Source organism: Procambarus clarkii, chromosome 13, assembly GCF_040958095.1.
Source record: "Procambarus clarkii isolate CNS0578487 chromosome 13, FALCON_Pclarkii_2.0, whole genome shotgun sequence".
NCBI classification, from domain to species: Eukaryota; Metazoa; Arthropoda; class Malacostraca; order Decapoda; family Cambaridae; genus Procambarus; species Procambarus clarkii.
The window spans coordinates 13,284,806-13,307,603 of NC_091162.1; the positions used below are offsets into that span (position 1 = coordinate 13,284,806).

The 22,798-nt window shown below is 45.3% G+C and overlaps 1 protein-coding gene across 1 annotated transcript in view; it reads right to left on the reverse strand.

Annotated features, from left to right (window-relative positions):
* Positions 1-22,798, reverse strand: part of LOC123757059 (mucin-5AC) — a 69,314-nt gene that overhangs the window by 45,432 nt on the left and 1,084 nt on the right. The gene's annotated exons all lie outside the window — the stretch shown is intronic.

The following is a 22,798-nucleotide window of genomic DNA, read 5'->3' on the forward strand; positions in this document are numbered from 1 at the left end:
TGTCGCTCTGAAGATGAGGTCTCCGTGCTTCAGTTCTCCAGAAGAATAACATGAACAATGATAACAATCCCAGATGTAAATATTTAAGATATACTGCACAGTGGCATTTGTCTTCAGAGAATACTTGGTTATACATACTGTATACCTTGAGACAATGCTCTACACATCGCCTGGGTGATGTGTAGGTGTGGTGTGCCTAGGGTGTGCCTAGGGTGTGCCTAGGGTGTGCCTAGGGTGTGGCTAGTGTGTGCCTAGGGTGTGCCTAGGGTGTGGCTAGTGTACCTTGTGAGGTTTCTGAAGACCGAATGAGGGGGTTAGTGTTGTGTGTGTAAGGCGCGGGCTCACCATAGCCCGTGCTACATGGACATTTTGCTCTGAGTAGCTAAATCTAAAAACAACATGCTTGTTCTCTATGATTCTCTCCATTCTACTGGAAAGCGTTCGGTTGGAGGTGATTTACTGGTTCCTGACGGGCGGGTGTCAGCCAGAACCGGCTAAAAGGGGCATAACCCGCTTCCTCCACTTGATAAACACCGTCTGGAGTGAACTAAGCTGTAGAGGGTGGCGAGGATGGCTGAACATGGTGGTCTTGTCTTGCCTATCCTCGTCTATTCCTCCTCCTCCACTTCCTCTATTCTGCCACTGTCCTTGGGGGTTTATTTATAGTATAATTACGCTGTTTGGAATTCTGTCTACCCTCCCCGCCCCCCTTTTTTCTGTCTCTATCATATTCTATCTTTCATATATACTATCACTCTCTGTCTCGCTCACTCATTCATTCACTCACTCACTCTGTCTCTGTCTCTGTCTCTCTCTCTCTCTGTCTGTCTCTCTGTCTCTCTCTCTGTCTCTCTCTTTCTCTGTCTCTCTCTCTCTGTCTCTCTCTCTCTCTGTCTGTCTCTGTCTCTCTCTCTCTCTCTCTCTCTCTCTCTCTCTCTCTCTCTCTCTCTCTCTCTCTCTCTCTCTCTCTCTCTCTCTCTCTCTCTCTCTCTCTCTCTCTCTCTCTGTCTCTCTCTCTCTCTGTCTCTCTCTCTCTCTGTCTGTCTCTGTCTCTGTCTCTGTCTCTCTCTCTCTCTCTCTCTCTCTCTCTCTGTCTCTCTCTCTCTCTCTCTCTCTCTCTCTCTCTCTCTCTCTCTCTCTCTCTCTCTCTCTCTCTCTCTCTCTCTCTCTCTCTCTCTCTCTCTCTCTCTCTCTCTCTCTCTCTCTCTCTCTCTCTCTCTCTCTCTCTCTCTCTCTCTCTCTCTCTCTCTCTCTCTCTCTCTCTGTCTCTCTCTCTCTGTCTGTCTCTGTCTCTGTCTCTCTCTCTCTCTCTCTCTCTCTCTCTCTCTCTCTCTCTCTCTCTCTCTCTCTCTCTCTCTCTCTCTCTCTCTCTCTCTCTCTCTCTCTCTCTCTCTGTCTCTCTCTCTCTCTCTCTCTCTCTCTCTCTCTCTCTCTCTCTCTCTCTCTCTCTCTCTCTCTCTCTCTCTCTCTCTCTCTCTCTCTCTCTCCCACGTACACACCAGACCTCCTCCCATCCCCACATTAAACTCTCTCTTAACTAGTGTACAAGTTGTCATTGGAAATCAATTCTCAATCTCCGAAAATTAGCTTTCAAGATGTCGTCAAGGTCGAGTATTCTACTTCAGTGACCAGAACTGTCACCCCTAACAGTCTTCGTCCCTCGACTCTTATCACTGTCTTGCTCCCAAGGTGACTAGATGTAACACCCTATTCACCCCAGAGAAAATTTGGCGCTTGAAAGGACCAAAATACAGCTTAAACACGCACGCCAAACGTTATTTTGACCTTGTTTGCTCCGCTATGGCACTTTCTTCCCCCCTAAGGTAATATTATTTCGAATTTAAAGCAGCCGGCCGTCTTTAAGGCGCGAAGGATCGAACCCGGACCACAGAAATAACGTTGCTGATAGTTTAATTGTGCTCGTAACGGGGAGCTGTTGGTGGTACTGTTTGCTTCGTTGAATTATCTCGTTATATATTGGTCTTCGTTAAGTATTTGTATATCTATAGAGAAATCTTGTATTGTAATGTTGAAACTCATTTTTCTGTGATGTTCTAAAGCAAATCAAATTATAATTAAAAATGTATATATATATATTTGGAGGGTTGAGTGTAGATACATGGCTCCCTCGGGTGCTACATATTCTCTTCTTCCAGGCCCAGGGTCCTAATATATATATATATATATATATATATATATATATATATATATATATATATATATATATATATATACAAAAAGAATAGGGGTGGTAGGAGAAGAAAATATCAAAGTGTTCAATGAGGATCCACAAGGTCTTCTCTGAGTACTCTTTATTTTCTTCTCCGAGGCTATGGGTCCCTACACTTGCACCAGAGGTGGTACCCCTTTTAGGGGTACCACCTATATGATGGTATATGAAATATATATTTCCCCCTATATGAGAGTATTTATATTCCCCAGGGAACCCCCCTAAGTGTTTAATTACAAAACTATTATTTACGTAACTAAAAATTTCTTCTACACCCTTTGTTTTATTTTATTATAATAGAAAACGTTACATTTATCTAAGTTTCCCATCGTATGATTTGTCGCCTTGGCTAGTTGTGCTATGTGTGTGCTGAAATATGTCATAAAAACACTCTGTTGGTGTGTTTGTCTTAAGACGTGTTTGTTAGGTGTATAAATACATGTTTGTATGAGAGAGAGAGAGAGAGAGAGAGAGAGAGAGAGAGAGAGAGAGAGAGAGAGAGAGAGAGAAAGAGAAAGAGAGAGAGAGAGAGAGAGATCTAGCTCAATGCACCCTGGCGTTTTCCTGTTTTTAAAACTGGAAAAAAAAGTAAAGTGTTTGCTTGTGTGACTTCCTGTGTAAGTTGGAGTTTTTTGGTGTTTAGTGAAAGGCAGAGTTGCCTGCGCCCCCCCCACGAGTGTCACATCCCAGCTGACACTCCGACCAGCTGACACTCCGACCAGCTGACACTCTGGTTCCTGCCGGTCGACACACAGCCTAGCATTGTTTACCTTCTCTGGGGCTCTTCAAATATGGTAGGTGGGCACACACACACACACACACACACACACACACACACACACACACACACACACACACTACCACTGGAGCAGAAGCAATAACACGGCCAATAACCGAAGAGAAAATCTCCCGCCCGCTGTTTCAGTCTCTGTAACGGGTGATAAATCCAGAAGTAATCTCTAGGGAGATTACCAGTGTGAGGGAGAATTACACACACACACACACAGAAAATCTCCTCGCTGTGTCAACTGTTTTTATTTATGAACGTAAGTAGCATTTTAAGGGGATGAGGAACGATTTTTTTGGGGTATATATAAAGTAGGATTTTTGAAGAGGAGGGGATTATCAGGGGAAAGCGCCAAGCCATTACAACTATATAGCACTGGGAAGGGGGTCAGGATAAGGATTTGGGATGGGACGGGGGGAAGGAATGGTGCCCCAACCACTTGGACGGTCGGGGATTGAACGCCGATCTGCATGAAGCGAGACCGTCGCTCTACCGTCCAGCCCAAGGGGATTATCGAGTGCGAGGATTTATAGGGCTCAACCACCTTGAACTACCGCTAACAACACGACTACCCTTTGTCTCTAAACTCTACCACCACACTACCACCATCAATTCCCCCCCCCCCTCCCTATACCCCCTTCCCCAAGCACCCCCCACCACCACTCTCTCGCCCCCCCCCCCCACACACACATTCGTCAGAAATACGAGTCCAGGTAATTCGACGAAGCCGCTAACGAGGCAATTCTGTTTGGACAAGCAATTAGGCTAATGTCCAATTTTGCAGAGGTGGTCTTTGGGGGAGTCTAACAGAGCATCATCATTGGTCAGGGAGAGGAGGAGGAGGAGGAGGCTGGACTGACAGTAATACAGACAGACAGACAGACAGACAGACAGACAGACAGACAGACAGGAAGATGAGTCAGCGGAGCAGTGAGACAGACTGACAGGTTGACGGGTTAGAGACAGGTTATGTGGGTGGCCTTGATATAGGTCACGTGTGTATGATGTATGAAATACGTCAACGATTACATGCAAGGTTTCTGATTGATGAATTGTGTCCGTATTACTAGGAAATGATACAGGAAACTGGTGGATAGTTGTGAGAAACACTGGTGTCAGTATGGCTGGCCTGGACTAGCAGTGACCCACGTGGTTACTGCCTAATGGCTACCGTCCAGTCCCACACAGTACCCAAAAGTAACGTTGTTCAACGCCGATTCAATGTTCACTTAATTCTTGGATACCGCGTCCCATGGAGGGGTGAAGGGTGAAAGCTGATTGCGAGATTATTTCATCTCATATTTCGGAAAATCTATCCAATTGTATTTAGATGAATCTACAACGAAAAGGGTGTTTGTGTTTAGGTCGTTTAACTACAGGTGTGGGTGTAACGAACGTATCTGTAAATCATTATAGATTAAACCAAATACTTGTAATCTAGACAAGTATTCACCTAGTTGTGCTCGCGGGGGTTGAGCTCTGCTCTTTCGGCCCGCCTCTCAACTGTCAATCAACTGTTTCTACTACTACTACTATTTTTTTTTCCACGCCACACACACACACACCAGGAAGGAGCCCGTGACAGCTGACTAACTCCCAGGTACCTATTTACTACTAGGTAACAGGAGCATAGGATGAAAGAAACTGCCCATCGTTTCTCGCCAGCGCCCGGGATCGAACCCGGGACCACAGGATCACGTGTCCAGCGTGCTGTCCACTCGGGAGTCTGTACATTAGACAATCGACGGTTGGACTAACAGCAGTAGTTAGCGTCTAGCTATCGTGTCGCTAACCAATCAGCGTTGCCCTGGAGGTTATGTAGTGCTTAGCAATAGTCTTTGTCTTCACAGTATTCTAAGACATTGAGCTCGAATATTCCTCAGAATTCTGAGTGTAAAATACTTTGCATAATCTGTAGTTTAAAGCCTGTAATCTGTAAAGTTTAAGAACCTGTTTATTGTGGTATTGTTCCGCCAAGAGAGGACCAGAGGCGGTTAGCCGTCCTGGGCTTCAGTGTGGATTTGGACGTCTGTGAGGTAAGACGTATTCCAACGAGCTCTGTATTTCTGGTTTTTTCAATATATCTTTTTCGTTTAGGCTAGGCCTATTTAACCTCCAGACTCATTTATGATTAATTAATCTAATTATGATTTAATTAATATGATTAATTTTGTTATAAACTACAGAACGTGGCTTTATTACTCGCTATTTAAACTTTCTTTCACAGTTGGTATGGTGTTAGGCTTGAGGCCTGTCAACCTCTGGAGGGTTATTAAGCCTACTGACCAACCAGCAAAAGTTTACTTTTAAGTCCTGAATGTTGTCCAGGTTTACCATAAACTCAGCGTATTAACACCGAGAAACGTGGTATAATACCTTTCGGTGTATGCATATCGCTTTAGCAGTTAAATATTAGTGAGAAAATTAGATAGTGGCTTGGGGAAGTAAAGAGCAGTGTGGCTAGTGATTAGAGGGACCTCTAGTGAGTAATGAGAGGCGTAGAGGCTCTCTTGTCATCGTTTTATTTTAACCTGCACACACGCACACAACCGCACACGCGCGCACACACACACACACACGCTGTTGATTGACAGTTGAGAGGCGGGACCAAAGAGCCAAAGCTCAACCCCCGCAAGCACAATTAGGTGAGTACAATTAGGTGAGTACACACACACACACACACACACACACACACACACACACACACACACACACACACACACACACACACACACTCATCCATCCATGAAGCCGCCATGATCTCTTAAGCTGGCGGTGATCTCTGACAAACAGTACAATATTGGCAGGCATTACTGGCCCCGGGGGGCGGGGACCCCCTCCCCCCCCGGCACGTCAGACTCGTCCTCTCATCTAATACGTCGCATTTGTAACGCAATCAATAAGCTAAAAATTTACGACATCTTGGTAAACAAAAGCATCGCATTGTAATTTTGACGTTTTCTATGAAACGGCCTCGATAGGCTAGGTGGGTTGTGTGGGTACATACGTCACTGGTTAGGGGCTGTGGTTTTTATGTGATAAATATATCCGGCTGCCCCCCTCTCCCCCCCCTACACCCACGCTCTGCAACCCCCCCCCCCCTCCTCTACACATTCCCGGTTAAGTGGAAATTTCCCAAAGTGGGAGAATCTTTTTTGAGAGTTAAAAAGATGGAGAGGTGCAAGTGCAGGAAAAGTTTAGAAATGTGGAATATGGTTATGATAGCAGGAGGAGGGGGGGGGGGTATGATAGCAGGCGTGGGGGGGTTATGATAGCAGGCGGGGGCGGGTTATGATAGCAGGCGGGGGCGGGTTATGATAGCAGGCGGGGGCGGGTTATGATAGCAGGCGGGGGCGGGTTATGATAGCAGGCGGGGGCGGGTTATGATAGCAGGCGGGGGCGGGTTATGATAGCAGGCGGGGGCGGGTTATGATAGCAGGCGGGGGCGGGTTATGATAGCAGGCGGGGGCGGGTTATGATAGCAGGCGGGGGCGGGTTATGATAGCAGGCGGGGGCGGGTTATGATAGCAGGCGGGGGCGGGTTATGATAGCAGGCGGGGGCGGGTTATGATAGCAGGCGGGGGCGGGTTATGATAGCAGGCGGGGGCGGGTTATGATAGCAGGCGGGGGCGGGTTATGATAGCAGGCGGGCTGTCCACCATTTGGTTGGTGCATTCTGTGTTGCTTAAATCTTGCCTCTCATCCTCAGATTTTCTCAGTAATGCTTTTTGCGCTCCTTTGTGTGTCCGTTGTTAAAACTTGGGGAAGGTTGTTATGTCTGGTTTGTTGTGTTGTGAGTTATATAAATGCTAGTGGGGGGGGCTGTGGGGCGTGTGGGGGGGCTGTGGGGGGCTGTGGGGGGGGGGCTGTGGGGATGTGTGGGGGCGCTGTGGGGCGTGTGGGGATGTGTGGGGGGGGGGGGCTGTGGAGGTTGTGGGGGCGTGTGTTCTTCCATGCATTTTTCGATGGTGTTGACCCGTTAACTTAGTTCTGTAGTAAAATGCTTGACGTTTCCTTGTCTGTAAAATTAACTTCCTCTGCTCGGCTTCTGCAATTCTCCTCCACCGTTGATGTTTTTGTTCTGGAGTCTTAGAGGGAAGGGTTTGTGTGTGTGTGTGTGTGTTGTTTTTTGTTGATATTATGGTAAGGTATGATGGTATTATGGTGGTAAGGTGGTGCTTACCGGGCCTCTCTCCGTCTGGGTGTTTGGGAAGTGGAGGTTGTAAATATAAAGCCTAGCTCGCCAATATGGTTTTTGTCTGATGTAACTTGGGAAGTTAGGGGCTTAAATGACGAAATTTCTGTTCGTTATAATGTTTATATATACAAACATATGTTTATATGTCTCCTTTCATGTCCTAGAGTTGTGTGTTAAGCATAGAGATCTCCCAGATAATAGGTAGTAGGTCTGTTTCTTGTGATGAGTTTCACGATGTCGGCCGTGGGAAGTTGGGGGTCGTTTTGGAGGGGTCGTAGCACGTTCCGATCAAAATTGTACCTATAGTCGTTTGGCGTTCAATAGCCGGAAAAGCTTTCCTGGAAATTATATCCGAGTTTGTGTGGAATGTTCCCCCCCCCCCCCCCCCCCGCCCCTCTGGCTGCAATTGCTGCTCCATCGTTGGCTTGGTCAGCTCTGTTGACCAGGTAAGTTTTGCAGTTGAATATCTTTATCCTTCCTTTTTTTCATGGCTGTTAAAAAGAGCATTATGTCGGGTCGGTGTTGAGTTCCATTGCTGTGTGCGGAGTCCAGCAAGGTGCACTGAGCTGTATTATTTTCAGTGAATGTTTAGTTTCGTTAAACTGGTGGGGAAGGAAGGGGAGATGTTGGAGCCTGGTGGGGGAGGCAGGGGAGATGGTTGAGCCTGGTGGGGGAGGCAGGGGAGATGGTGGAGCCTGGTGGGGGAGATAGGGGAGATGGTGGAGCCTGGTGGGGGAGGTAGGGGAGATGGTGGAGCCTGGTGGGGGAGGCAGGGGAGATGGTGGAGCCTGGTGGGGGAGATAGGGGAGATGGTGGAGCCTGGTGGGGGAGATGGTGGAGCCTGGTGGGGGAGATAGGGGAGATGGTGGAGCCTGGTGGGGGAGGTAGGGGAGATGGTAGAGCCTGGTGGGGGACGAAAGGGAGGTGATAGAGCCTGGTGGGGGAGGAAGGGAAGATGCTAGAGCGAGTGATGACTGGGGGTAACAGGAAAAAATCTAACATAAAAAATATAAAAGGATGAAGTCAAAGGAGATTGGTGGAAAAGCTGAAGGAAGATAAAAAGAGAAACGAAGGAAGAGATGCGAGAAAAGGGGAGACGTTTTGGGTTAATATTCTTGGCGGGTCTGGCAACGACCCCCGGCTGACGGATCCAGCACACTTGCTCCATAATATATGCAACTTTACCAGGCTTCCGTGTCTCGTAGTTCCTGGGACTCCATCTCTCTCTCTCACGAATAACAGAAACGAGAAGAAACCTGCACAAAATAAAGGACAGAGAAAGGGTAAACAAAAAGAGTTTGTTGTGAGAGAAGATTGTAAATACGATCAGTCTATAATCTTACGTAGCAGCCTAACAAATTCACATTTTTATTCGGGTAAAAGTGCATACATAGATGATTGAGTTACAAACATAATGTTGGATTTATACATAGAACTAATACATACAATACCTAAAGCCACTAATACGCATAGCGTTTCTGGCAAAACCATTAAGTTTTAATGATTTTTTCTTGCGTGTAAATAGAAATGTTGTTTTATGAGGATGCAGTCATCTCCATGGCTCAGTATGTATCTGTCGTTGTTATAGAGTCGGCTACTTGGAACAAAAGTTGCAAAGTAGCACGGGCTACGGTGAGCCCGTAGTGGACATAGTGTGTATCTTAAAGGGATACAGTGCACACAATATTTTCTTCCCGCGCCGGCAATTTTATTTTTAAATATAGCTGGAGGCGAGGATGTCCATCACTCTGCTCTTACTCCCAAGACATCTGGCATCCTGTAACAGCATCTTATACTTAGTATGCTGCTCTGACATGCTTCAAAATATCATGCAGAATGATTCCCCCCCCCCTTCACGCTTGGCCCCACTAGCCTAGTAAACTGAGAAATAATAAAAATAATTTTGTCTCGTTAATGAAGGTAATTTGTGACACTTGAGCCTCGCTATCCTCAATGACGACCACGATATCACGTTGATATATATCCCTATAGCTGTAACTGAACCCTTTGCTATATCTGGAAATATATAATAGGTATTCAACTCCGGAGTCTTCGTGGGCGCCAAAAATGGTGCTCCAGGACTCGCTGAACAAAATATTATTCTAAGACGTTTGTGTATATATTACTCGCTGAGGCATCAACCTGACCGTAGTTTGCGCTTTTGCTTTGCAAATAAAAAAAAATAGTGATCAAGAAGCACCAACTCGGGAATTTATAGCTCTGTAAAATACGAATGCCGGCATTTTTAAGCCATCGTTTTGCTGCGGAGCTCAAGAGTTTCCGGAAATTGTATCCTCGTTATTCCTACGGGCGCTCTCAAGTCTCCGGGTTGTCCGCCTGTCTCTCTCTCTCTCTCTCTCTCTCTCTCTCTCTCTCTCTCTCTCTCTCTCTCTCTCTCTCTCTCTCTCTCTCTCTCTCTCTCTCTCTCTCTCTTTCTCTCACTCTTTCTCTCACTCTTTCTCTCTCTCTCTCTCTCTCTCTCTCTCTCTCTCTCTCTCTCTCTCTCTCTCTCTCTCTCTCTCTCTCTCTCTCTCTCTCTCTCTCTCTCTCTTTCTCTCTCTCTCTTTCTCTCTCTCTCTTTCTCTCTCTCTTTCTCTCTCTTTCTATCTCTCTCTTTCTCTCTCTCTTTCTCTCTCTTTCTCTCTCTTTCTCTCTCTCTCTCTCTCTCTCTCTCTCTCTCTCTCTCTCTCTCTCTCTCTCTCTCTCTCTCTCTCTTTCTCTTTCTCTCTCTCTCTCTCTCTCTCTCTCTCTCTCTCTCTCTCTCTCTCTCTCTCTCTCTCTCTCTCTCTCTCTCTCTCTCTCTCTCTCTCTCTTTCTCTCTCTCTCTCTCACACACACACACACACACACACACACACACACACACACACACACACACAGAACGTCTCAGGAACCTGTACTCCTGTTGATAGACGGTAGAAAGGCGGGACCAAAGAACCCGAGCTCAACCCCCGCAAGCACAACTAGGTGAGTAACTAGGTGAGTACACACACACACACAAGACAGTGTGTGTAGTGGAGGAAACTATAGCCTAGGGAGATGCTGAAAAAGCACTCGAAGGAGCCTAGTGTACTTCCTTCAACGTAGGTTCATATTCTTGTTCTCCTTCCACCCCCGTTGTTAATTACATATTCTTTGTCTATATTAAATAATTTATTGTTAGTTGATGGTTATAAAGAATAGAGGAGCTGTGAAGGTCTTCGAGCCCAACAGATGCTGGACAAGGATATAGCAAGCGTTTCCTCTCTGGATCACTTCACTCAGGTGCTGGAATATGAGCAGTGTGTTTGATAGTGTCGCTTGGCCTAGAACTTACACTCCCTTGACGTCGCACTTAACACACTTGACCCCAGGGGACAAGGAGAGGAGGAGGAGTCTCTGATGCCGTGGAGGCACAGGTGTAGTGATGTTGTTAAAGATTCGCTACCTGGAACAAAGTTCCAAGTAGCACGGGCTATGGTGAGCCCGTAGTGCCTTCACAGTGTAGTGATAACCCAGGTGTCTATACTTGGTGGACTTGACTGTTGTTCTATGGTTGGGAAACCACCTGTTTGACCAACATTGGAGGAGATATATGTATCAGCCACGGCTGATACATATATATCTGCTACATATCAGCTCCCTATCTTTCTTCTAATGACACGTTGGCCAAAACGGACGACTGTCAAACTTTTGGACATAAATCGAGGTTATCTCTCCTCGGTAGTGAAAAAGCTACTATTGCAGATACTTTTAACTTCACTGTGTCTTGCAGAACTGCTGTTGGAGCTTCTACAAATGAGACCGTACAAGCTATATTGCACATTATCCACCTTGTTGCAAATTCACTTGTACTCAATGCAAATGGGGGGTTACCAAGGCAGAGGACCACTGTAATGAGAAGGGTCAGCGAGTCTAGATGTGGACTTGATGCATGGAGTTTACTGCTAATAAAAAATCCCCAGCATGTAGAGGGAGGGCGGGAAGGGGCACTCACGAATGAGAGACGGATCCAACTATTATCACCACAATTTGTCCCAGCTGGACTGTTTTTTTTTTAGTGATTGTGGGACTGCAAGAGCTTCTCACTGATTGGATTTCTCGATGAAGGCTGGATCATGTATTCCAACTGAGGCACCTGGGTGATCCAATAGGATATATATATATATATATATATATTGGTGTATACTGGCAGCAGGTTTTCTTTCAAACATGTTTCATTGAATATGACCGCATATTCTGTATTTATTATTTTCTGATTTAGGGCTTCTATCCCTCTAACTATTTTCTTAGCATCAGGGCTTAATTGGAATAGGAGTTCTCCAAAACTCATTTTCGTACTTTTAAGGTGAAGAAAAGAAGTGATTTACTATAGAGTGTATTACACTTATTTGTATAATTTGCACGACGTTTCGAACCTCCATGGTTCATTCTCAAGTGAACAGATCTTACAATACTAGTTGATTTTATACCCGCATTAGGTCAGGTGATAATACAATGAAGGTGAAAAACATGGGGGGATACATAAGGGATAAACATATATATGGGGATATAAGGGATATATATATATATATATATATATATATATATATGTCGTACCTAGTAGCCAGAACTCACTTCTCAGCCTACTATACAAGGCCCGATTTGCCTAATAAGCCTAGGTTTCATGAATTAATGTTTTTTCGACCACCTAACCTACCTAACCTAACCTAACCTAACGTTTTCGGCTACCTAACCTAACCTAACCTATAAAGATAGGTTAGATTAGGTTAGGTAGGGTTGGTTAGGTTCGGTCATATATCTACGTTAACTTTAACTCCAATAAAAAAAAATTGACCATACATAATGAAATGGGTAGCTTTATCATTTCATAAGAAAAAAATTAGAGAAAATATATTAATTCAGTAAAACCTGGCTTATTAGGCAAATCGGGCCTTGCATAGTAGGCTGAGAAGTGAGTTCTGGCTACTAGGTACGACATATATATATATATGGAGGTCTGACGCTAGGGGCTAGTCTCACTCAACTGGGCAGGGAAAAATGTTCTCTGGTACAGGACGGATATTAACTTAAGTTGGCTTAAGTTAACATTTTTAAAGAAATGTCAGCTTGTTGCTAAATGTTTTTTTATATACAAAAACCTTAAATATATTTGGATTTTGTTTTCAATGCAAGTTTTTCCCCCAGGTTGAGGTCTTGCTAGACACTAACACATAATTCGTGTAATTATGTTAAATGGAGGAGCCGCTTGAATAAAACAACGCGAAAAACTTTTGCTGTGTTAGATCAAAACAAACAAACTCGGTTCGAAAACTGTTCCAATCGAGTTTGTTGATTCGAAAGAGGTTTCGAATCAACATGTACTACTTAAGGCCTCTATTCCCAGCCTTGATAAGTAATCGCTAATTAATATAGTACTTGAAGGCAGAGCAAAATATGAACCAGCCGCTCTTCACATTTTGGACAAAAAAAAAGAAAGAGAAATTAACATTACACAAGACATTATAATTTAAAACGAATACAAACTTCTGCTAACAATACAGTCTCCGATAAACTTAGTCGAGCAAAAATTCAATCAGGCGAAAAAAAGAGATTCGTCTCTGTCCAACTGTACGGAAAGATAATATTTTTTTTTTATATATTGGTTACTTTTCTGCAACATATTTCTCTCTGAACTTTTCACTTGTATAAACGTTAAAATAAATTACCCAAAAAAAGCATCATATATTAAGCTGATCGAAGAAATCTACATCAAATGAACTAATACACACCAAGGACCTATTAGGACGCGAATATATATATATATATATATACATTTCGTGAAATTCTCATTTTAGGTGTTGAGAAACGCTAACGTAAAACCTCGCAAAATGGGGAGAGGTCATAACCAAATCAGCTGAGAAAAGAAAATGGGTTCTCGACTTTTTCCTGGAACCGCCCGAGGCCCGTCCACGGCGACGTTGCCACCTCTCGCCTCAATACTTTTTTCTCTCTTTTTTACAGGACTTAGCTCTTGGGTCCTGAAGCAACTTTTACCGGATTTAGACCGATGAAAGCAGCCTCTGCTATTTTCCCTTTCCTGGGCCGTTCCGATTGTTTAATGAAAAAAAATACTACACGGATTGCTTAATGTGGCACCTATGCCCTTCTAACCGGCAGGCGGCGCCAAGACTAAAGGCTACATACGTGACCAAATTGAGAATCGGGAGAAGAGTGGACATGATTGCCACATAAAAGATTCTTAAACGATACTAGAAGTAAGGGGGAGAGATTTCCTACTCTGAAATTAGAATTTGAGGTAAACTATAAAATATGGGGTTGTAGATAGCTTAATAGGTAGTAATGTTTTACCGCTAGATTTAAGGATATAAAATCCATTCATACGCATACAGACGCACATGCTCTCAAACACGCGCGTGCGTGCGTGCGTGACATTTTAAGTGCCACGGCTGACATTTAGAACACAATCCCTGATCTTAAACCCGCCACCGAGTTTGTTTACAGCGGCCAGCTGACATTTGTTTATACGATCAGCTGAGATGTGATGTTTACCTTAGTCAGCTGATACATGATCACCTGATACACTTACTTGCTTGTATCGTTCAAGGCTGACCGTGTGATTAAAATCGGCAGATGGTGGTAGCATGTTCATTAATAGTTATAATTTGTCCTGGTACAAGCATCTGATGTTCAGTGTTCATAACAACCTGTTCAGGTCAGATAACAACCCTCAGGCGCCTTGTTCACGTTCAATATGCGATAGTTACCTTCCAATATACGGACTAGCTCGTAGACCTACAATGTTAGGATCGATGGATTGCAATATACGGACCTGTCGGCGTTTAATATGCAATGTTTCTTGCTTCCAACACACGGGGCTTCGTTCCTTGCAATATATGGACTTGTTGACTTCCAATGTACGGACTCTTTTGGCTTGCAATATACGAGCTATTTGGCTTGCAATATACGGGCTTGTTGGGGGTTTTCGTGGTCGGATTTAAGCAGATTGCAAAATCGTTGCTGAAATACCACTTTCACCCTCCCCCGCCCCCCCCCCCTCAGCGTCTCACTTAAAGAGATATACTGTATGCGTTGGGTAAAGGTTATGTTTGTAAACAGTGCAGATACTTTCACAGTCTGGCACATCCCAGCGGCGGCTGACACATCCCAACAGCGGCTGACACATCCCAACAGTGGCTGACACATCCCAACAGTGGCTGACACATCCCAACAGTGGCTGACACATCCCAACAGCGGCTGACACATCCCAGCGGCGGCTGACACATCCCAACAGTGGCTGACACATCCCAACAGTGGCTGACACATCCCAGAGGGAGAGAGAGAGAGAGAGGGAGAGAGAGAGGGAGAGGGAGAGAGAGAGAGAGGGAGAGGGAGAGAGAGAGAGAGAGAGAGAGAGAGAGAGAGAGAGAGAGAGAGAGAGAGAGAGAGAGAGAGAGAGAGAGAGAGAGAGAGAGAGAGGGGGGGAGAGAGAGATAAAAACATTGAGTAAGAGTTATACTGAATAACAGTGACCGACCAATTGAGAATGACGGAAGATGATGAGTGAGAGAGAGCTTCACTTAAACAAACCAGCTTTGGTTAAGGTTATCTTGAGGTTATCTTGAGATGATTTCGGGGCTTAGTGTCCCCGCGGCCCGGTCCTCGACCAGGCCTCCACCCCCCAGGAAGCAGCAGCCCGTGACAGCTGTCTAACTCCCAGGTACCTATTTACTGCTAGGTAGCAGAGGGGGCATCAGGGGTGAAAGAAACATTTTGCCCATTTGTCTCCGCCTCCACCGGGGATCGAACCCGGAAACTCAGGACTACGAATCCGAAGCGCTGTTCACCCAGCTGTCAGGCGGTAAGGTTAGGGGGGGCACTAACTAGCCCAGTAGGCCTATCCAGCACTTGTAAGGGACATGGGGATGAGACGAAGGGGAAAAAGAATAGTACCCAACCACTTGGACGGTCTGGGGGATGGAATTGAAATTGAATTTGAAATTGAAATTTCAATTCCATCCCCCCGACCGTCCAAAGTGGTTGGGCACCATTCCTTCCTGACCCCCCCCCCCTCCTCTCCCCCCCCTCCCGTCTGAGCTCAGAACTGCAAGAAGAAAGTGTTGGTTAGTGAACGAAAAGTCTTGGTTAGTGAACGAAACGTTTTCGTACACGTTCGGAAATTTTTGGGTACAAGTTCGAATTATTTTAAAGGAAACATTTGCGTTAGTGAAGGGGTGCCCTTAGTGTAGGGGTGACCTTAGTGTAAGGGTGACCTTAGTGTAGGGGTGACCTTAGTGTAGGGGTGTGACCTTAGTGTAGGGGTGTGACCTTAGTGTAGGGGTGACCTAAGTGTAAAGGTGACCTTAGTGTAGAGGTGACCTTAGTGTAGAGGTGACCTTAGTGTAGGGGTGTGACCTTAGTGTAGGGGTGACCTTAGTGTAGGGGTGTGACCTTAGTGTAGGGGGTAACCTTAGTGTAGGGGTGACCTTAGTGTAGGGGTGTGACCTTAGTGTAGAGGTGACCTTAGTGTAGGGGTGTGACCTTAGTGTAGGGGTGTGACCTTAGTGTAGGGGTGTGACCTTAGTGTAGGGGGTGACCTTAGTGTAGGGGTGACCTTAGTGTAGAGGTGACCTTAGTGTAGGGGTGTGACCTTAGTGTAGGGGTGTGACCTTAGTGTAGAGGTGACCTTAGTGTAGAGGTGACCTTAGTGTAGAGGTAACCTTAGTGTAGAGGTGACCTTAGTGTAGAGGTAACCTTAGTGTAGAGGTGACCTTAGTTTAGAGGTGACCTTAGGCAGGCAGCACCAGGAGCCATTGTTGACGTGCTGCACCTTAAGGCAAGAAGTAGTACCCTTACCCTAGTCTTGGAGCCTCTGGTAAGAAAGGGTAGATAGGGAGGAGGAAGGGATTTAGGGAGAGAATGAAGGGGAGAGAGAGAGAGAGAGAGGAGGATGGAGGGAGAGAATGGAGGGTAAGAGCATGGTGGTTGGTAGGGTAGGGTAGGGTAGGGTAGGGTAGGGAAGGGTGAGGGAGGGAGGGCTTGGTTGCCATGGTAAACACACGCTACGCTCCCCCCTTACCCCTCCCCCTTACCCCTCTTCCCCATGTCCCTGTGAGTCTCCTACGTCACAGTTTCCTCCCTCCTACCCTCCACCCCTCCCTCCCTCACTCCTACCTATCCATTCCACCCCTAAACCATCCCACTGCCCATTCCTCCCTCCCACCAACCCCCCTCCTGCTCCTATACCAGGTACCACTCGCCTAGTAGTGCTTGCGATTAGAGTGCAATAGCTCCTGGGCCCGCCTGTGCACAGTGGAGTACCCAGCGCGTCTATACATGTTGGTTTTCTGTGGTCATGTCATGTGTTTTGTGTTCTGTGTCATGTGTTTGTGTCATGTGTCGTGTTCTGTGTCATGTGTTTGTGTCATGTGTCGTGTTCTGTGTCATGTGTTTGTGTCATGTGTTCTGTGTTCTGTGTCATGTGTTTGTGTCATGTGTCGTGTTCTGTGTCATGTGTTTGTGTCATGTGTCGTGTTCTGTGTCATGTGTTTGTGTCATGTGTCGTGTTCTGTGTCATGTGTTTGTGTCATGTGTTCTGTGTCATGTGTTTGTGTCATGTGTCGTGTTCTGTGTCATGTGTTTGTGTCATGTGTCGTGTTCTGTGTCATGTGTTTGTGTCATATGTCGTGTTCTGTGTCATGTGTCGTGTTCTGTGTCATGTGTTTGTGTCATGTGTCGTGTTCTGTGTCATGTGTTTGGGTTATGTGTTCTGTGTCATGTGTTTGTGTCATGTGTCGTGTTCTGTGTCATGTGTTTGTGTCATGTGTCGTGTTCTGTGTCATGTGTTTGTGTCATGTGTTCTGTGTTCTGTGTCATGTGTTCTGTCATGTGTCGTGTTCTGTGTCATGTGTTCTGTGTCATATGAGTTCCCAGTTTCAAATTTCTCGTTCAGCGTCTCCTGACCTGGACCTGGCTTTGTCTACGCTTCTCGGTATCTAATATGTCGTGATCATATCTCCTATTGCTTCGTCTCTCATCCAGTGTTTGTTAGTTACAGCGCTTATAAACCTCTCCTCCTAACTTGGGTGTCATTTATATTAACTACCTGGAAGCTAATCACTGGATCTTCTAGTGTGCACGTGTGATCTTCGCAAAAAAGAGAGGGTTCCATGCCGGAGTTGCATACTGAAGGATTGGTCTCACATAGGATGTGTAATGACGTCCTGCAGGATTCTTTCTTTACGTTCCATCAAGCCTGATGGAACCTGGGTGTTAGTCAGCTGTCACGGCCTGCTTCTTGGGGGTGGAGGCCTGGTCTAGGACCGGGCCGCGGGGACACTAAAAAGCCCCGAAATCATCTCAAGATAACCTCAAAATAGTCATTTGTAATGGTTTTTACAACGACGGCGGCCTCCTTGCAGAGCCTTCGTTCGATCCCTGATGGTTTAAGAGGTTGGACAGCATGCCTTCACTCAATTCCCCCTTTCCCAGCTCCTATCCTGGATAGTCATCCTGGCTTAGCATTTTCTGCGCATAGTTTTCATTCCTTTACTCCCCCAGATGATTGACTGTTCCTTGGCTGCCCAGTGTGTCTTGACCCTTACGGGGACCGGATGGAGAGATCACTCAGACTGTAGTGTCTTGCGTCCTCTGTCTTCCTCCTTAAATATTGGCCTCACGTTCCCCTGGTAGCTCTTCCTCCTCCTCTTACCAACCTGCTCCTTAATCTCTTCTTGGTTGTCTCTCTTCCTGTGTGTTTGCGGGGGTTGAGCTCTGGCTCTTTGGTCCCGCCTCTCAACTGTCAATCAACAGATGTACAGGTTCCTGAGCCTACTGGGCTCTATCATATCTACACTTGAAACTGTGTATGGAGTCAGCCTCCACCACATCACTTCCTAATGCATTCCATTTGTCTACTACTCTGACACTGAAAAAAATCTTTCTAATATCTCTGTGGCTCATTTGGGCACTCAGTTTCCACCTGTGTCCCCTTGTGAGTGTGCCCCTTGTGTTAAGTAGTCTGTCTTTATCTACCCTATCAATTCCCTTCAGAATCTTGAATGTGGTGATCATGTCCCCCCTAACTTTTCTGTCTTCCAGCGAAGTGAGGTTTAATTCCCGTAGTCTCTCCTCGTAGCTCATACCTCTCGCGTGTGTGTGTGTGTGTGTGTGTGTGTGTGTGTGTGTGTGTGTGTGTGTGTGTGTGTGTGTGTGTGTGTGTGTGTGTGTGTGTGTGTGTGTGTGTGTGTGTCTACTCCTCATGTGTTATATTTTAACACTTTTCCCTCTGGGGAAATCTTGCCGTCCGGTGACCAGTTCCACCATTAGTCTTCCCGGTTCCTCCTCTCCACTTCCACCCGGCTCGCCACACCACCTCGTGGCGCAGTTGGCTTCGTTCTCTACCCACACTCGAGGACCCCGGGGGGAATCGAGAGGTAGAAATGATTGGTCACGTTTCCCTTTGCCACCTAATGATTCTGTTCACCTAGCAGTAACACACACTGGGGCGTTAGACAAGGGTCGTTAGACCATTGATATATATATATATATATATATATATATATATATGTATATATATATATATATATATATATATATATATATATATGACCTCGTGACCTGGTTTGACCTCGTGACCTGGTTTGACCCCGTGACCTGGCTTGACCCCGCGCCGTCTGGAGGAGCAGGGAAGGTAGCCGAGCAGCACACACACCCAAGACGTGATATAAACAGCCTCATACAATTAACGACACAACCCCCCCCCCCCCAACATAATTATTGCTATCATGGGAGGTAACGAGCCCTCGGCGTCCTGCCAATTACCTCCAGGCAGCCACAGTTAAACTAACAAATATTGTAACTCTCGTTAAAACAAAAACCTTTAATGACCGGATCAATACACGACTGCTAAAAATATTAGATCCACAAATACAAATTATTTTAAGAGATTGCGTAGTGAAAAAAATGAATTCCTACTAATAATACTGCTAAATAGTATTAGTCAGACCCTTAACCCAATCCCCGACAGCACTCGGTGGTCAATTTTGGGAACATATTTAATCGAATCCCCCTCGCATGTTGGGCGCCGCGGCGTCAGTACCTCAACTAATTCCAATCCTTTTGGAAAGTCAGTGTGGTCTAGTGGGTTAAGTACAGGATACGCTAAGGTACATTGAGCCCCCTGGGTGTCTGGGTTCGAATCCTTCACGGGTGAGGAGTTTTCGGTTGCATATTGGCTTGGGGGGACCATTCAAGCTTGCTCGCATATATATATATATATATATATATATATATATATATATATATATATATATATATATATATATATATATATATATATATATATATATATATATATATATATATATATGTATATTCAACTGAAAACTCCACACCCCAGAAGATGTGGAGTTTGTAGGGTCACTGATGGTCGAGTGGTTAAGTCCTCCTGTACACCAGTTGCAGAGTGCTCCTGGCAGTATGGGTTCGAGTCACTTCTGGGGTGTGGAGTTTTCAGTTCAATATATGCCTGGGGACCATTCAACCTTGCTCGCATATACGTACATATGTATATGTGATAACATTTGCGTTAACATATACGTACATATGTATATGTGATAACATTTGCGTTAACATATACATACATATGTATATGTGATAACATTTGCGTTAAAAATACATTGAATGGTATCTAACTCGCTGACTTGGGCAGAAGCATAGGGATTCATATTGAGAAACGTGGACCATTTCTTTGTTTAATTTTATTCCACTGATCCTGGAGCTGCGTGGAGCCCAGAGGGGCAGTCTCTCTGTCTTTACCTCATCTCCCTCTCCAGCTCTTGGGCCCCGCCTCTTAGTTATTGGTTCCTAGTGAATAAACGACACAACCAATAAACGACACAACTTCTCAAAACGTTTCGGCAATCTCTCGTACATGCTTTTGAAACTGTCATTCATGTCATTCCACATGCCTCCAATATATGAATGTTCCTTTTTATCTACCTCATGTGTGTCAATTCGTTATATTTCCATTGAAAATCCTCTGTTGCTCTCAGTATTTTGTATGTTATGATCATGTCTTATCATCCTCCCTTCTTGGAAGGTTAAATTGAATTCCTCGGTCATTCTTTACTGTTAGTTTATTAAGTGTTGAAAATATCCTAGACGCCTCATGTTTTACTAGATGGGGGTACATGTCTGCGCTGCATATTACGAAACGAGTCTGACGTAGGTTCTGTATGTGTAACCTGCGAGCGTGAATGTGTATATGTGTGCACGTATTTGTTTAATTGGTATAGAATTTATCGGTAAAATAAATATTCATTTTGTAATGCTTTCAGGAATTAGCCAATAAAGTTTCCAATTATCTGAATATTTAGGAACGATTTTAAATTGGTTTAGGCTTTACTACCAATTAGTATTGAACCGAAAAGCTCAATTAACAACTCTCCAAGCGAAATCTAATTAGCCTAATTAAAATGAGTATATCTTAGTTTAATCATGCGTAATTGAGCTCCCTATAACAGCGGACAGTGTTGGAGTAGCAATCGTACCTGTCTAGCACTTTGCCGGTCCCTAGTTCGAATCCTCCCGAGGTAAAGTGTTAATAACTAATCAAGAGGTAAGCCCCTGTCCCAGGTAAGTCCACTACGGGCTCACCATAGCCCGTGCTACTTGCCCCGCTCCTGTCCCAGGTAAGTCCACTACGGGCTCACCATAGCCCGTGCTACTTGCCCCGCTCCTGTCCCAGGTAAGTCCACTACGGGCTCACCATAGCCCGTGCTACTTTCCCCGCTCCTGTGCCAGGTAAGTCCACTACGGGCTCACCATAGCCCGTGCTACTTGCCCCGCTCCTGTCCCAGGTAAGTCCACTACGGGCTCACCATAGCCCGTGCTACTTTCCCCGCTCCTTTGCCAGGTAAGTCCACTACGGGCTCACCATAGCCCGTGCTACTTGCCCCGCTCCTGTGCCAGGTAAGTCCACTACGGGCTCACCATAGCCCGTGCTACTTGCCCCGCTCCTGTGCCAGGTAAGTCTACTACGGGCTCACCATAGCCCGTGCTACTTTCAGATTTTGTTCCCAGTAGCTGAATCTAAAACAACAACAACAACAGGACTATAAAGCTAATGTTGATGGATCATCCTGACTGTGATGGGTGTAGGCCTTTGTGCTGCGGAGACACCCTTAAGGACCAGGCAATCATCAGGGAAGGCTGGCCACAACCTGTCAGGCCTGATAGCTGAGAGGACAGCGCTTCGCATTCGTAGTCCTGAGGTTTCGGATTCGATATGTATGTATGTATGTATGTATGTATGTATGTATGTATGTATGTATGTATGTATGTATGTATGTATGTATGTATGTATATACGTTTGCATGTATGTATACATGTCCACCACATTTTGCAGTGCGGAAGGTGCAGGCAGGTAGTGAAATACGGCATCCATACTCCGTAGACTTTTCACAAAAGTGTTCAGAAAAATCCTGAGCACTCCGTGTGTAACCTGCACTGCCAGCAGAAACTGAGTCTGGAACTCACATTAAAAACTTCATTATCCATCGTCTAGTCATTTAGACTTTTCAGACTTGCCGGCATGAGGTACCTGGTACAATCCATCCTCTGAAATTGGAGTCTTTAGCGTCACAAAATATAAAACTCTAACTATGTAGCCCTTTGTTCAGTCTTGTAAGGGACTAGGTTCTTCATTTTCTTATTAAAACGAGACAACAATTAGCTCCGCTGCTAAAAGCTCGGTGTAACCTACTACCAATGACCCACTCGGTAATTACAAGTCGCTAAACAATTCAGTTATTAAGGATATGGGATAGACTAACAACTCAGGTCGGAGGGCAGGACTGAGTGTAAGACGGAACATTAACATGAGTGAGTGTGGCAGTTGAAGTATTTATATTATAAGGTATTGTGTTTTTTGTGGTATACTTATGAGGGTGTGGGACCTGGAGGTGTATTTTGAGTCGTGTGTGTGTGTGTGTGTGTGTGTGTGTGTGTGTGTGTGTGTGTGTGTGTGTGTGTGTGTGTGTGTGTGTGTACGTTCACAACTCTCCGTGTCACAACTCATTATAAAGCGCTTCACTACTTATTATTGTTTGTTTGTTTTTAGAAAATGCTTCTTGAATTTAGTTCAAGGGTTCCAATAATTATTTTCACGCACTTCTGTTCCTTCTTCCTTCTCACAATCTTTTGTTTATACTCTGGTCCCTTTCTCTCTCTCTCTCTCTCTCTCTCTCTCTCTCTCTCTCTCTCTCTCTCTCTCTCTCTCTCTCTCTCTCTCTCTCTCTCTCTCTCTCTCTCTCTCTCTCTCTCATCATCTTTCCACGTCTTTCCATTCAGTCTCTACGTCATCTGTGTTTATTCTTTAATCCTCCATTCACAGCCCCCCCCCCCACCTCCTATCTTTCCTCCACTATTCTCTCACTTTCCTCCTCCGCCTCTCCCTTTATCTCCTCTCACACGGATGGAACGTATTAGAAAACTGCTGAGCTGAATGCATCTAACTTCTATTTCTGTATCAATGCGCTCTCCCCCTCCCCCCTCTCTCTCTCACCCTCTCTCACTCTCTCGGGAAGAGAGAGTGAAAAAA